The sequence below is a fragment of the Neoarius graeffei genome, chromosome 18 (genome assembly GCF_027579695.1).
Source record: "Neoarius graeffei isolate fNeoGra1 chromosome 18, fNeoGra1.pri, whole genome shotgun sequence".
Classification (NCBI taxonomy): Eukaryota; Metazoa; Chordata; class Actinopteri; order Siluriformes; family Ariidae; genus Neoarius; species Neoarius graeffei.
Window position 1 is genome coordinate 12,555,379 of NC_083586.1, and position 17,934 is coordinate 12,573,312.

Here is a 17,934-nt window from a genome sequence, read left to right on the forward strand (position 1 = left end):
AATATGACAAATGGTGTCACAACCAAATTCATGCATGTGTGCAAGTATTGTGCATGTGTATTATTATGCATTGTATAATGACACAAATCATTGACACATGTTGACTCTTTGACTCCGCCTCTATTCTGGTCCGTGCCCATGAAACCCCGCCTCCTGGGGTCTAATCACAGCTGATGGTTTTCAAAATATCCCAGGCCTCTTTTTACTTGGACAGTTATGACAACCCCATCAACATAGACCTTCTGACCAAACCTAGATGAGGGAGTTCAGACAAATTTAAAGTGCAGCCAAGAGATAGAACACTGATAAATTATTAATATTTGAAATATGCTAATCAGCATTATTTTAAATTAATCAATTTTTTTTTTTAAATCAGGCAAATCGGCCCAGTGGTTTAGTTTTTATGGACATTTTTAGGTCTTGGACATTGCTCTTTTCAGAGAAATGGGCCTGTATAAAACAATAGGCAATTAGCAAGGAACAATGGTGTTTTGGCTTTTTTTTTTTAAGAAAAAAAATGCTTATCCTGAGAATAAAGATGTGTTTTTGTTACTAAATTGCCAAATTTGACAATTTTTTGAGATTGTTTTTCCCCACAGAATCCAGGCATTTCAGGGGTTTGTTTGTTTGTTTGTTTGTTTTACGTCTGTTCATAATTATGTTAGTTACCATAAAGCTATCTAACTTGCATACATTTTGTGAGGAAAATGGTAATATTGAGAGGTTTTCTTTTTATTTTATTGCTTGGATAATATCTGGATGTTTCTGTGGGCCATGAACATCTTTAAAGTGTCTCAACCAGCTAATTTGCATATCTTATATAATTTGCATACATGCATTAATTAGGTCTAAATAATGTAAAAAAAAAACTAACACATATTCTGCCAGTAAAGTCAGAAAAATTCTGAAACGAGGGGTGCTGGTGTTCAGAAGTGACAAAACACTTGTTCCTCAGCCTAAATAATTGATCTGAAAGCAGCATATTGGGCACAAGTGCTCAGTCTGTCTCGCTACAAATGCTTTTTTGTGCACATCACGCAATTTGCCTGGAAAATTTGTGACACATTCGTGAGACTTGCTGACAGTTCGACTGTATGGTTTGAGTATTGTACAAGTTGTAGTATATTTGGTTTAAAATCTGTATACACACCCGTCCCACAATGCACTAGGGTATCCCCAGTCACGTGCCAAAATTTCTTTTTCTTAGCCAATGAAAAACCAGTGTTTTGGGGGAAGCCCTTGAGCTATCAGAACAGAAGCACGCTGCCGACACAGTGCTGTGGGCACACCTGTCTGGAGCATGTGTAGGTTGAAGATATTCATATTTAAGCCAGAGATTAAGCTATGTGCATTAATTTATGTATGGCCCATGTTTCAACATGGGAAATTAATATCATCAAAACAGATTATGAACAGCGTCAATAAAAAGTCCCACCGAAAAGGCATGACATTTGAAAAAATAAATTGGTGCATTCATTGATTACACAACCACCATATTGACTGTTGTCTGACCTCACTACCGAAATACCTGGATCTTTACAAATGAATCCATAAAAAGAATTTGTGTCTTCACCCTGATGCTTCCTTGTCCCCTTGTTTCTTCAAGCTGTAATATCTACTATACAGCAGCTGTGATAGAAAATGTTATGATTTTTATTCTCATTTTAGGATTTTAATAGCCACTTCACTATCCCCTGTCACTCCTAAAAGCTACTAAATATATTTAGCTTCTGTGTGCTGCTCTTTTTCAACATCTCATCTTCCCTAATTGACCATTTTCTCTCTCGAAAAGCTGTTAGTAGATGAAATGTCCTTGCACATTCAGAGCTGTGTGCGGTTTTAATCAGATTCAATTCAATGTGAAAATGTGAGCCTCCACAGCTGACTATCCTTAAAACTAATATGACTTAAAAATAATCAGGTAATCTGTCAGGTTGCCTAATTTACAACCCCGATTCCAAAAAATTGGGACAAAGTACAAATTGTAAATAAAAATGGAATGCAATAATGTGGAAGTTTCAAAATTCCATATTTTATTCAGAATACAACATAGATGACATATCAAAGGTTTAAACTGAGAAAATGTATCATTTAAAGAGGAAAATAAGGTGATTTTTAAATTTCATGACAACACATCTCAAAGTTGGGACAAGGCCATTTTTACCACTGTGAGACATCCCCTTTTCTCATTACAACAGTCTGTAAACGTCTGGGGACTGAGGAGACAAGTTGCTCAAGTTTAGGGATAGGAATGTTAACCCATTCTTGTCTAATGTAGGATTCTAGTTGCTCAACTGTCTTGGGTCTTTTTTTGTCGTATCTTCCGTTTTATGATGCGCCAAATGTTTTCTATGGGTGAAAGATCTGGACTGCAGGCTGGCCAGTTCAGTACCCGGACCCTTCTTCTACTCAGCCATGATGCTGTAATTGATGCAGTATGTGGTTTGGCATTGTCATGTTGGAAAATGCAAGGTCTTCCCTGAAAGAGACGTCGTCTGGATGGGAGCATATGTTGCTCTAGAACCTGGATATACCTTTCAGCATTGATGGTGTCTTTCCAGATGGTAAGTTGCCCATGCCACACGCACTAATGCAACCCCATACCATCAGAGATGCAGGCTTCTGAACTGAGCGCTGATAACAACTTGGGTCGTCCTTCTCCTCTTTAGTCCAAATGACACGACGTCCCTGATTTCCATAAAGAACTTCAAATTTTTGATTCGTCTGATCACAGAACAGTTTTCCACTTTGCCACAGTCCATTTTAAATGAGCCTTGGCCCAGAGTAGACGTCTGTGCTTCTGGATCATGTTTAGATACGGCTTCTTCTTTGAACTATAGAGTTTTAGCTGGCAACGGCGGATGGCACGGTGAATTGTGTTCACAGATAATGTTCTCTGGAAATATTCCTGAGCCCATTTTGTGATTTCCAATACAGAAGCATGCCTGCATGTGATGCAGTGCCGTCTAAGGGCCCGAAGATCACGGGCACCCAGTATGGTTTTCCGGCCTTGACCCTTACGCACAGAGATTCTTCCAGATTCTCTGAATCTTTTGATGATGTGCATTGTAGATGATGTTCAAACTCTTTACAATTTTACACTGTCGAACTCCTTTCTGATATTGCTCCACTATTTGTCGGCGCAGAATTAGGGGGATTGGTGATCCTCTTCCCATCTTTACTTCTGAGAGCCGCTGCCACTCCAAGATGCTCTTTTTATACCCAGTCATGTTAATGACCTATTGCCAGTTGACCTAACGAGTTGCAGTTTGGTCCTCTAGCTGTTCCTTTTTTGTACCTTTAACTTTTCCGGCCTCTTATTGCCCCTGTTCCAACTTTTTTGAGACATGTTGCTGTCATGAAATTTCAAATGAGCCAATATTTGGCATGAAATTTCAAAATGTCTCACTTTTGACATTTGATATGTTGTCTATCAGTTGACGTGGGGCTGCCTTGGGCTGAGGTGCCCTTGAGCAAGGTACCTGACCCCTGACTGCTTCCCGGGCGCTCTGGTGTGGCTGCCCACTGCTGTGCGCGCGTGTGTGTTCACTGCTTCAGATGGGTTAAATGGAGAGGATGAATTTCACTGTGCTTGAAGTGTGCATGTGATTTGAATAAAGGTTTCTTCTTCTATGTTCTATTGTGAATACAATATCAGTTTTTGAGATTTGTAAATTATTGCATTCCATTTTTATTTACGATTTGTACTTTGTCCCAACTTTTTTGGAATCGGGGTTGTAGTTAACTAGCAGCTTTTAGCAGTGATCATTAACAATACTTTGAAACTTGTAAATAAGACTTTAAAATCCTCTCAGAAATCCTGTCACATTTACCTCAGTTTAGCTGTCTGCTTGTAGCAGGGATTGTTATGAACATGACTTAAAAATTTATAAACAAGTCCTCTCAGGAATCCTTTCTGATTACCCAATCTTAACCAGCTGGCTAGTATTAGCAGAAAATTACTAACATTTTATACATCTTGACTGTTTTAATCCTTAAAGAAGTCCAGTCAGCATAGCTTGTTAGCTTATCACTTTAATATTGGGAACTTCTCAAAACAAGTCAGTTTATTTGTATAGCGCTTTTAACAATAGGCATTGTCACGAAGAAGCTTGACAGAAAAAATAAAAACTTTAAACATGTGAATTTATATTTATTCCTTATGATCAAGCCTGAGGCAACGGTGGCAAGGAAAAACTCCCTCAGGCGACACAAGGAAGAAACCTTGAGAGGAACCAGACTTGAAGTGGAACACATCCTCATCTGGGTGATAAGATTTGTGTGATATTTTATTATTATTTTTTTTATAAATAACTCGCTTCTATAACTGTGTCCTATATAGTCACAGTGCAATTGTGTAACTGGGAAATTCATTATAGTTTTAACATGAAGTCTGTTTTGTTGAAGTTATCAACTGTAGCACTAACCCATCATAGCAGAACTGTAAGTGTCCAGAGCCATCTTCTATGGCTACGTTCACACTGCAGGCTGAAGTGACTCAAATCCGATCTTTTCGCCCATATGTGACCTGTATCCGATCTTTTATTGACAATATGAACGACACAGATCCGATTTTTTTCAAATCCGACCCAGGCCGTTTGGATATGTGGTCCTAATTCCGATTCCTATCCGCTCTTTTCATATGCGACTTCAGTCTGAACCGCCAGGTCGCATTCATCCGACTTACACGTCATCAACAAGCCACAAACATCGCTATTCTGCGCTGAAGTAGGCGGCGGGTCTCTCAAAAAAAGTTACAACAACATGGCGCATAATCACGGGCGCAGATAGAGGGGGGGACTCGTCCCACCCAGATTTAAATTCACCTCGCTCGGTCCCCCCCACTTATAGGGAGGAAAAACGTCTATGCTGTCTTTCTTTGCATAAGGCAAACCTCACGGAAAAATCAAAAGACTAATTACCATTCGGTTTATTGAGATGCACAGCAGTGTATACATAGTTGCAACAACTCACATAAAACAAAACAAAGACTGATATTCGGTTGGTTGAGCTGCGCAGACTGCACAGGTTGCGAGCTCGAGCTTGGTTGCTATGGTTACTAACAACAAGTTTGACAGGCATATCGGGGTTGGGGTTGGTTTGCTGGCAGCTTTGTCCCCCCCAGTTCAAAAAACGTATCTGCGCCCCTGCGCATGACATCAATGCGAGGGACGCTTCGGGCTGTGAAGGTTCTGAATCTTCTCAATGGAAGGACGCAGAGGTTAGGGAGCTGATTTCCATTTGGGGGGATGCAGCTATTCAAGCTAGATTGGATGAGTCATACCGCAACCGGGCGGTTTTACTTCCGTAAACACTGGCCATGCTCACTGTGTGTGACGTCGTCGTATCCTGCAGTGCGCATGCGGAACACTTTTAGGTCGCTTTTCGTTCATACTGAGGATCACATACAAGTCGCATATATTTGTTAATGTGAACGACCTCACAAAAAAATCGGATTTCACAAAAAAATCGGAATTGAGCATTAAGCCTTGCAGTGTGAACGTAGCGTAAGTGTTTCTTTCGACTGTCCATATCAGGCCGTCCTCCACAGGAGTGATGTGATGAGACTCCAGCCAGAAGTAGGGCATCAGGATGGATCAGGCAGGTCTGAAGAGCAGGAGAAGCCAGCATCACTGGTATCTCAGGATTAATATGTAACTCGACAGAGATGGGGGGGCCCCACAGATTGTTAGGCATGCCTGTTGTCAACTCATGGTTGAGTGCAGTAGACATTGTGCTGAGTGCAAGAAGGGATTCCAGCAAGACTAACTATGACAGCATAGCTAAAAGGGAGAGCCAGAAGGTAACACAGACATGAGGGAGCCCTGGGACATAAAGCAGCCAGTCAGTACACCATCAACAAACCCAAGTGAGCGAGTCAGTGGGGGGCTGACAGCATCCATACATCCCAGTTTACCAAAACACTGTATGCCTGAGGGCCCTTCAGATCTACCCCTTTACCTCATAAAAACTATTAACAAAAGGCTTGACTAAACAAAAGTTTTCAGCCTAGACTTAAACATTAAGACTGTGTCTCAGTCCCAAACACTACTTGGAAGGCTGTTCCATGACTGTGGGGCTTTGTAAGAAAAGGCTCCGCCCCCTGATGTAGCCTACACTATACAAGGTACCAGCAAATAGCCTGCACCTTTTGATCTACAATGGTGCTTGAAAGTTTGTGAACCCTTAATTTTCTACATTTCTGCATAAATATGACTGAAAACATCAGATTTTCACACAAGTCCTAAAAGTAGATAAAGAGAACCCAGTTAAACGAATGAGACAAAAATATTATACTTGGTCATTTATTTATTGAGGAAAATGATCCAATATTACATATGTGAGTGGCAAAAGTATGTGACTTTATACTGCTGGGCATGATTTGGAATCATGCAAGAGTTCCCTGTACATGGTTATCTTCCATAACATGCCTTTATAAGAAGGGATTGAGACTCCTGGCAGAGAATTACCATGGCCTATCCATCATTGCCACTCTAAGCTCGTTTCTATGGTCATTGTGGAAAGAATAAGAACAGTCTATGAAGCCATCATAATGCCAACACAGTTTGGATTTAGAAAAAATAGATCTACATGTGATGCCATTTTCATTGTCAGACACATACTAGAACAAGAACGAAAACCACTTTTCGCATGCTTTATAGATCTCAAAGCTGTGTATGATTGGGTTCCTTGCGAAGCTTTGTTTAGAGTACTTGAAATTCGCTTAAGGTGTTGCAAACTTGTATCAATCCTAAAAGCCTTATATACAGGTACTAAAGCCTGCGTTAAGAACACAGGTAACTTCTTCGATACATTTGTCAGATGTAGACAAGGGGCACTTGAAAGCCCTCGCCTGTTTAACATCTATATAGACTTTGTGATGCATTGCGCCAAGCATGAGATCTCAAAGTTTCCGGAGTCTGGAGCAAAAATAGATTGCTATACCAAACGAGGCATCTCCACGTGATCTACATACTGGAAAGGCATATGGCACGATCAGAGTTACAGAACTTCTATATGCTGATGTTGTTTTCTCCAAAAGCATAAGTGAGCTTCAAGAAATACTTGAGATCTACGATAATACTTTTAAGCGATACGGCCTATGTATGTCATACAAAGAAACTGAGACCATGGCTTTTAATGTCAGTGAGAGTTTGAAAGACCAGAAGAGCCTTATTATGGTAGATGGGATTCCACTGAAAAACGTAAGGCAATTTCGCTATCTTGGACACATAACAAACACACCAGCAATTCTTCGGCCTTTCTTCACCAATGCATATCCTCGGCCTTTGAAAAATGGAATGAACTGAAACAATTTCTGACAGACCGCGAGATACATCTTTCTACACGTATAAAGATATTAAATGCGTGCGTACGGAGCAGATTACTATATAGTGTCCAAGCATGGCAACTCTCATCAGCAGAGGCCAAGAGACTGGACGTTATTTGGAACAGTTTTCTTAGGAAAATGGTTGCTGGTGGGTTTGCCAGGAAGAACACCGATCGTACTATAGGAGAAGTAGACTGGGCCTTTAAAATCTCTAACTCCTGTCTCCATGAGATGACCCAGAGCCAACGAATTGAAGAATTTTGCCATATTCAACATCTCCACTATATTGGTCATCTATGTAGAATGGACAATACTTCCCTCCTTAAACAGGTCCTATTCGATAAAAGGCGAAATTGGGGTAAAATGGAGAAAATATGGAACATTGAAAAAAGACAATTGATAAAAACATGCATGGACAAAAAGGACATCATGCAACTTATTTAAGTTGCAAGCCCCATGACCGTTCACGTGTCAAGTGGGAAAATCTGATGTGAACCTTTGCTTTCAGTATCTGGTGTGACCCCCTTGTGCAGCAATAACTGCAACTAAACGTTTCCGGTAACTGTTGATCAGCCCTGCACACCGGCTTGCAGGAATTGTAGCGCATTCCTCCGTACAGAACAGCTTCGACTCTGGGATGTTGGTGGGTTTCCTCACATGAACTGCTCACTTCAGGTCCTTCCACAATATTTCGATTGGATTAAGGTCATAAAGGACCAGAAGTTTGCTTGGGTACTGTGGTGCAAGACCATTCAGTGTTTTTTTTTTTTTTTTTTTTTTTTTTTTTTTAAACTACTATTGAGTAGTATTTTATAATCAATACTAAATTTGATTGGGAGCCAATGCAGTGTGGATAAGACAGGAGTGATGGTCATATTTTCTAGTTCTAGTATGGACTCTTGCTACTGCATTTTGAACTTACTGAAGCTTGTTCATGCACTTATTGGAACATCCAGACAGTAAGGCATTACAATAATCCAACCTAGAGATGATAAAAGCATGAACTAGTTTTTTTGCCATGTAGTGACACTATATTTTTTTTATGTTCGCAGTATTTCTGAGATGAAAGAAAGCTATCCGGGTAATGTTATCGATATGAGTTTCAAACAAAAGACTGGAATTGGGCGGCACGGTGGTGTAGTGGTTAGCGCTGTCGCCTCACAGCAAGAAGTTCCTGGGTTCGAGCCCCGGGGCCGGCGAGGGCCTTTCTGTGTGGAGTTTGCATGTTCTCCCCGTGTCCGCGTGGGTTTCCTCCGGGTGCTCCGGTTTCCCCCACAGTCCAAAGACATGCAGGTTAGGTTAACTGGTGACTCTAAATTGAGCGTAGGTGTGAATGGTTGTCTGTGTCTATGTGTCAGCCCTGTGATGACCTGGCGACTTGTCCAGGGTGTACCCCGCCTTTCGCCCGTAGTCAGCTGGGATAGGCTCCAGCTCGCCTGCGACCCTGTAGAAGGATAAAGCGGCTAGAGATAATGAGAATGAGACTGGAATTGATTATCAACCCGAGGTCTTTTACTTCCACGCGTGAAGAAACAAAGGCCATCCAGAGTTACTGTGTAATCAGAAAACCTACTTCTAGCTGCATGTGGTCCAAGTACAAGTACTTCTGTCATGGCAGAATGAAGTTGAAGGAAGTCAACATTTATGGATATAACTTTTAAAACATGCATAATAACCAGTCACTCACATGAGTATGTACTATTAAGAATGGTAGAACATTTGTTAATGTTTAAAAATTGTCAGTTTAGTTCATGTTACCTAGTTAGCTGACATCACTAAAACTTAAAACTGTTTTCTAGCATTATCAATATAGATGAAAAAATTAATATTTATCTATAAATAAAAATGCTGTCAAGATACCACTAGCACAAAAGATTATGGCCTGAAATGTTAACACATGTTAGCTAACTGGCTGGCTTTAGTTCATGTAATGTACAATGAGTAGTTTTAAAAGGTGAATTTATCATTGTGCTGATTCAGGGACGTCTGAAATGAGCTCGGAATTATCCAATCACAGTTCAGTTACTGTTATCTTTGCTACTGAGATGGTAATTAAATTAGCCTAACAAACATTTATCCGTTAAGGTAACCTTGGAACGACAAAGGCTAAAGAGAAGTTTGGAGCAGTCCATCAAAAGGTAAATAAGAAAGGTGGTGGGGGGCTGAAGACACACTCCGTCGTTGTCTCAATTTGTGTGTTTCCATTAGTACACTTCCATGTAGTACACTGTGCATACTATGCACTTAGTTTTGTAGTGCGTGAATTTTGACAGGGTAGCGTTGACTCTGCAAGTTGTGCACTGACCAGAAATGAGGATTGCAATATTTGAATACAATTATCGCATAACCTGCCAAAAAAATATCTACTGGCGTTTTGTGCTCACTTCTTAAAAATGAACACGTTTTTAATTTAACTTGCTTGTGTGTGTTTCACCTGATGAGGAAATTGTCGCCGTCTGAGCAGACGGCATGCCATCCTCCAAAAATAGGTTGCTGGTCCCTCCGTTTCCATTAAGTGTACAGTGTTACATGCTCAGTGTTTTTGACTGTTTTTTGAATCCACCATCCAGGTACTCATAGTGCACTGCACGTTGTCATCCTTCTCAGTGTGAATGCACTTATGCACTCAGAATAGCAAGTGTAAGTATGGGAATATGAGAATTGCAGTTATTTGACATTGACAATCTAGCTGTTTATCCAAGCTCAGAAAAGCACAAGACTATACAAAAAACTGGCACAAATACAACCCCGATTCCAAAAAAGTTGGGACAAAGTACAAATTGTAAATAAAAACGGAATGCAATAATTTACAAATCTCAAAAACTGGTATTGTATTCACAATAGAACATAGACAACATATCAAATGTCGAAAGTGAGACATTTTGAAATTTCATGCCAAATATTGGCTCATTTGAAATTTCATGACAGCAACAGATCTCAAAAAAGTTGGGACAGGGGCAATAAGAGGCTGGAAAAGTTAAAGGTACAAAAAAGGAACAGCTGGAGGACCAAATTGCAACTCATTAGGTCAATTGGCAATAGGTTATTAACATGACCTGGGTATAAAAAGAGCATCTTGGAGTGGCAGCGGCTCTCAGAAGTAAAGATGGGAAGAGGATCACCAATCCCCTTAATTCTGCGCCGACAAATAGTGGAATAATATCAGAAAGGAGTTCAACAGTGTAAAATTGCAAAGAGTTTGAACATATCATCATCTACAGTGCATAATATCAAAAGATTCAGAGAATCTGGAAGAATCTCTGTGCGTAAGGGTCAAGGCCAGAAAACCATACTGGGTGCCTGTGATCTTTGGGCCCTTAGACAGCACTGCATCACATACAGGCATGCTTCTGTATTGGAAATCACAAAATGGGCTCAGGAATATTTCCAGAGAACATTATCTGTGAACACAATTCACCGTGCCATCCGCCGTTGCCAGCTAAAACTCTATAGTTCAAAGAAGAAGCCGTATCTAAACACGATCCAGAAGTGCAGACATCTTCTCTGGGCCAAGGCTCATTTAAAATGGACTGTGGCAAAGTGGAAAACTGTTCTGTGGTCAGACAAATCAAAATTTGAAGTTCTTTATGGAAATCAGGGACGCCGTGTCATTCGGACTAAAGAGGAGAAGGACGACCCAAGTTGTTATCAGCGCTCAGTTCAGAAGCCTGCATCTCTGATGGTATGGGGTTGCATTAGTGCGTGTGGCATGGGCAGCTTACACAGCTGGAAAGACACCATCAATGCCGAAAGGTATATCCAGGTTCTAGAGCAACATATGCTCCCATCCAGACGACGTCTCTTTCAGGGAAGACCTTGCATTTTCCAACATGACAATGCCAAACCACATACTGCATCAATTACAGCATCATGGCTGCGTAGAAGAAGGGTCCGGGTACTGAACTGGCCAGCCTGCAGTCCAGATCTTTCACCCATAGAAAACATTTGGCGCATCATAAAACGGAAGATACGACAAAAAAGACCTAAGACAGTTGAGCAACTAGAATCCTACATTAGACAAGAATGGGTTAACATTCCTATCCCTAAACTTGAGCAACTTGTCTCCTCAGTCCCCAGACGTTTACAGACTGTTGTAAAGAGAAAAGGGGATGTCTCACAGTGGTAAAAATGGCCTTGTCCCAACTTTTTTTGAGATGTGGTGTTGTCATGAAATTTAAAATCACCTAATTGTTCTCTTTAAATGATACATTTTCTCAGTTTAAACATTTGATATGTCATCTATGTTCTATTCTGAATAAAATATGGAATTTTGAAACTTCCACATCATTGCATTCCGTTTTTATTTGCAATTTGTACTTTGTCCAAACTTTTTTGGAATCGGGGTTGTAAAACTGTTCACAAGTCTACAAGGTATACAAGTCTAGCATAAATCCGAAATGTATAAAGTTACAAAACTAGCATAGATATGGAACGTACATAAATACAAGGCTAGCACAGAGCTGATGTTCACAAAGTTACAAAACCAACATAGGGCTGAAGCATAGAGAGACAAAACTAGCATAGACCTGAAATTTAGTTAGAAAACAAATACAGCTGAAATGTAGAGACAAACTTGCATAGAGCTGAAATGTATAAAGTTACAAAACTAGCATAGATCTGAAATGTTAAGAGCGAAACTGAAATATATAAAGTTATAAAACTAGCATAGAGCTGAAATACAGGGTGTTTAAAAAATGTATATATTATTTGAGATGTAAATATCCCAGAAACTACATAGTTGAGGTAAATGAAACTGAACGTACTTAATGTTGAGCAATATAAGGTTTATTCCTCAAAATTTGAATGAGAAATTCAAAGGGATGTGGATTCCATGAACGGTTTCACAAATTTTCAATGTTCCCGAACCCACTCACTCGACCATCTCTTGCGATCCTGGTGGTCGTCCAGATCCTTTTGCCCTGCACACAGCCTTCCTCTTTGAACTTTTTGGGCCGTGTCCAAATCTGCACTGCAGTTGGTGCATTTTTAGAGAATTCTCTCAAACGCTGCAGAGTCTTGTTCGACTGTGTTCAAGCATACTCTAACACACAAAACACCTTTTCTTTTCCACTGAATGGCATTTCTCTACCTAAAAAAAATAATTTTTACCTGTTTCCACACATGCTGTTAAAATTTGAGGTCAATTGAACGAGAATTGGCTAAGTTATTAGATTGTGAAATGATATCAAATCTTTTGAGACACCCTGTATATGGAGGAAAAAAAAAAAACTAGTATAGATCTGAAATGTACAAAGATATAAAACTAGCTTAAAACTGCTGAGATGGGTAAATACACAATACTACCACAGATTATATTATTTTAACTTAAAAACATCCATACATGAACTCAGTGACACACCCACTTTTATTATATATGGACTCCATAGTGTGTAAACAGCACGCGCGCGCACACAGCCGAGCTCTGCTTCCTGTAAAGCTCAAAGGGTAGATGAATGTATTTAAAGGGATTCGTGGCTGTTTAACCTGAACATAAACATTGATTTGAAGTTGTTTTGCTCTTTATATTAATAATAAATCAGAACTGTGTTTGCGTAGGTTCTCTGGAGTATCCAGCGTTCCTAATTAGCAGTGCTCGAATCCAGTGAGGCTGCATTTCCTGAGCTCAGGCTGATGGAGGTGCTGTGGTTATTCACATGCTGCTTTCGAAAGCTTTTCACCTTCGCATTTGGTCTCATTTCAGCACGTTATCATCAGCATGAGGAGACAGAGACATAACAAGCTCCATGCCGGCATGACTGCAGATGATGTCACACTGCTGAAATAATAATCATAATTATCTATTTATATAGCTACTTTTAAAAATAAATACATGTTGGTTTGGTCATTATTAGGAAAGGATTATATCTCCAGTTAGATAATATTGAGCAGATTAATCAGATGATAAATGATGTCCAAAATGGTGTACGTGTACACACACAGTGCTGTGTACTTTCACTGTGAGGCACTGTACTTTCTTATGCACGCTGTGTGTGTGTGTTGCCACGTCCAAAATGTCAGACTCGGATTAAATCCAGACACTTTGACCTGCAGACATGAGGGCACAGCTGAGGACTGTCCAACACACACACACACAGAGTAATGTGATTTCTGTGCAATAGAATGTGCTGCTGCTGCTGCTGCTAGAATATTAACACATTAACTCCACTGTAATGGTAAGGATATCATCGCTGTCTGTCTGTCAGAAGGGAAATAAAATTGAGAGAGTCAGGGCACAAAAGAGCAAGAGATGGATGAGAGAAGTAGAATAGGAAGCAACAAGACAAACAACTCTGGTAATGTTCTTGGAATAAATGGTGGAAAGGTGATGAGGGGACATGGATGCTCCAAGGTGAAGACGATGGTGATAGCAAGGGGATATAAAGGAGCAAAGAGAGAAATCTAGGGGCTGATTGACTAAGAAGAAGGGTGCAAGGAGTGAGGAAAATGGGAGAAAAGGAGAAGAGGAAATAAAAGGTAAAGTAATTATGGATGAACGGGACAAGGGAGAGTAGGGGGGGAACAGCAAGGAGGTTTCAAGGAAATAAAAAGAGCAGATATTTAAGAGGATAATAGACCAGGGAAAAGAGATCAAGGGTAAGTGCAGATGAAGGGTGTTTGTAAAGGGTGTAAGGGGACAATAATTTATTTATATACATCTTGAACTGCAATAGTGCATCAAAATAGGCCACTTTGTTCACTCTCTGCCATCACTGTGGCTGTGTCCCAAATCATAGTTCTACCACACTGTTCGTTAGACCACAGCCTGTATTAACTTGTGACTGTCCGGTTTTTTGCCGACCCCACAGTACAACTGGATGCCGTTTGGCACACAGCCCATGACTCCGCTGTTGATTGACGGAGCATGCGTTTCGAGGGACATTTTGAATGGAACCCCATCTTGTAGGTGTTGACGAGAAGTGTTCTCAGGAGTGCGTGTGGGTTTATTTTAGACTCCATGGTGTGTGTGTGTGTTTAGGGCTCCTATGTAGGTTTTCTAGTCTTTTCCCTCGTTTATTAGGGTTAATGCGTTGCTGCACCCCGTTCATCCTCCAGAGTGCAAAGATGAACGAGCACTGCGCCTCTGGATTAGGACACAGCAGCTGTGTGTGTGTGTGTGTGTTTTCTCTGTGAATCGATGAGACTGCAGCTGCCTGTTTGTCTCTAATGTCCTGGGTGTGGGTATGACCCTTTGGACGTGTCTTTCTCGCTCTGTGTGACTGTCTGTCTCTCTTTTTATTGGCTTTATTTCCATATTTAGAGAGACAGACACATGGTCAGAAAGAAAGAAGAAAAGCAATCCAAGTTGACGATTGATTGCTACTTAGCCATTGAGGCAGAACAGAAAAGGGTAACATTGCTTTCCATGTGTTTGGAGAAAATGATGAGGTGAGTGCAGCGTCCTGGCCATGGCTCACAATCATGGATGATGCCTCAGGACAGAAGCACTCCATTGTGCCTCTTGTCCTAATTTCATCAATGTGTCATGGCGAACACTGTTCATCTGCTGCAAAACAGAGTGTGCAGGCAGGCAGAAAGAGAAGAAGAAAGGACCTGGTTGAGTTGTTTGTTGAGGATATATTACTTTTCCAATACTAGCAGTGGTAAAGTCATGAAAACACCACGTTAGCAAACCCCTCAGAATAGAAATCATCTCTCAGAATATTGCCTCTGGCTGTGTCTTGGCTCGCTTCTTCATATTCAGAGTTGGCCTGAACCTCATGTGGATGATGTTCATCCCAAGCACCCAGACATACGGTGCAGAGGATGGTACATGAAGCACAAAGACTTATTGCACAAATTTACCACCATCGGATCTTTATCATGCTGAAAGTCTTCTCAGCAAAGCCGCTGGCTGCTTGTACAGCTTAATAAGACATAGGGGCCTCTCAAGACAGGGGTATCCCTCATGACCCAGAAGAAAATAGCAGACAGGTGAGTATAGTCTTGAGTCATGGATTGAACTAGGGGGATCCACAAACCTGGCTTGGTGGTTACTCGCAGCTTGGAGCGCTATAGCTGTAAATAGCTTCCTGTTTCTGTCATACACACTGTTCTCCTGGGGCTTTAAGACAGATGTGAGATCCATTTACAGCCCTCCTACTTTTGCAGCATTTTTTTGTTTGGTTTTTTTTGAGCAAGCCTGATAAAAAGCCATGGCCAACTGCCTGTTGCTCCTCCCCTATTGCTGACACACATAATTCTGCTCAGGACAGATATCAGCTCCCCCGTGACTTTCTGGAGAATTTTCCCGACAGTGCTCTTTCAGATGACAATTTGAAACCACCTGATATGAGACGCCACTCTCCAGCCAGAATAAAAATACCAAGACATCAATGGTGTGTCCCCAACCTCGTGGTGACACTCTTGTTTCAGCACCCTTATCAAAACAGCAAGTGACTCCCAAATGAGACGAAAATCCAGCCAAGTGTCTTACTCAGTATTAAAAAATAAATAAATAAATAAATGTAGCAGGGGAACCAACTGGTTCAGGGAGCAGTAATGGGTTGCCACGCCTTCAGTCTGTGAAAGAAATGAACACATTTATAAAGAAACTATTGCAAGCAGTTAATTATTGGTTGATTAATAATTTCTTAAAGTACTTTTATTACATTTCCAATTGCTGTGTGTGTGTGTGTGTGTGTGTGTGTGTGTGTGGTGGGGGGAGCTGGGGGAATGTCAACTATCTAGTATACTTAACAACAGTGTAAAGTCACTAAATTTGAATGGTAATATTTTATAAGCATATAAAAATGGCATATACACCTCTTTCTTGAAGTGGTCTGCTTTTCCTCGTCACCTAATTCCCAAAGTAGGGCAAGTGCTAGGAAAATAGCCATCACTCGTTCAGCATCCTTCCTGAGGTAAATTAGTGGCTTGGTATAGAAACATTATCACGAGCACAGCAAACTAAACGCAGTGATGAAAGGCTGGCTGTCTCAACTGTGTTGCCTGCTGAGGTTCCTTTTCCATTCAAATGTTGCTTAGTGTGGCAGCTGTCTTCCCGATGAGGTGGCGTTCAAAGAGAAAGCACCAAGTGCTAAGAGCACGAACAGATGAGATACAATGTTAACAGGTGAAGAGAATGAACAGATGAGGTAGTTCACTACAAAAATGAGGTAGCATATGAAGGGATGAGGGAGAATGCTAAAAATGAGGTACAGTGCAAATGGATGAAGACAGACGAGATGGTGATAAAAATGAAGTAGCATGCTAACAGATGAAGAGAATGAACAGACGTGATGGTGTTAAAAAATGAGGTACAGTGCTAATGGATGAACAGAACAACCAGACAACGTAGACTGCTAAGAGGAGATGGAGTGCTCGGATGTGAAGAGAATGAACAGATGAGGTAGAGTGCTAAAAGATGAGTTAGCATGCTAAAATATGAAGAGAATAAACAGATGAGGTAAAGTGCTAACAGATGAGGTAGAGTGCTAACATATGAAGATAACGAACAGAGGTGGTAGAGTGCTAAAACATGAGGTAGAGTGCTAACGTATGCAGTGAACGAACAGATGAAGTAGCGTGCTAAAAGATGAGAACAAACAGATGAGGTAGAGTGCTAATGTATGAAGAGAATGAACAGATGAGGTTAGAGTGCTAAAAGATGAGAACGAACAGACAAGGTAGAGTGCTAGCATATGAAGAGAGCAAACAGATGAGGTAGAGGGCTAACGTATGAAGAGAATGAATGGACGAGGTAGAGTGCTAGCAGATGAAGAGAATGAACAGATTAGGTAAAGTACTAAAAGATGAAGAGAATGAACAGATGAGGTAAAATGCTAACCGATGAGGTAGAGTGCTAACGTATGAAGAGAATGAACAGAGGTGGTAGAGTGCTAAAACATGAGGTAGAGTGCTAACGTATGCAGAGAACGAACAGATGAAGTAGCGTGCTAAAAGATGAGAACGAACAGACGAGGTAGAGTGCTAACGTATGAAGAGAACGAACGGATGAGGTAGAGGGCTAACGTATGAAGAAAATGAATGGATGAGGTAGAGTGCTAGCAGATGAAGAGAATGAACAGATTAAAGTACTAAAAGATGAGAATGAACAGATGAGGTAAAATGCTAACCGATGAGGTAGAGTGCTAAAACATGAGGTAGAGTGCTAACGTATGCAGAGAACGAACAGATGAAGTAGTGTGCTAAAAGATGAGAACGAACAGACGAGGTAGAGTGCTAACGTATGAAGAGAACGAACGGATGAGGTAGAGGGCTAACGTATGAAGAAAATGAATGGATGAGGTAGAGTGCTAGCAGATGAAGAGAATGAACAGATTAAAGTACTAAAAGATGAAGAGAATGAACAGTTGAGGTAGAGTGCTAAAAGATGAAGAGAACAAATAGACGAGGTAGAGTGCTAATGTATGAAGAGAATGAACAGATGAGGTCGAGTGGCCGATGAGAACGAACAGATGAGGTCATGATAAAAATGAGGTGGGGTGCTAGCAGATGAAGAGAATGAACAGATGAGGTAGTGCTAAAAGATGAAGAGAACGAACAGATGAGGTAGAGTGCTAAGAGAGGAGTACGAACTGAGGACTTGGTGTTCACAGATGAGGTAGAGTGCTAAAACATGAAGCTGAAGCTTACAAATGACA

The 17,934-nt window shown here is 40.8% G+C and overlaps 1 protein-coding gene across 4 annotated transcripts in view; it reads left to right on the forward strand.

Moving 5' to 3' along the window:
- gpc5a (glypican 5a) overlaps positions 1–17,934 on the forward strand; it is a 212,950-nt gene that overhangs the window by 37,921 nt on the left and 157,095 nt on the right. The window lies entirely within an intron of this gene.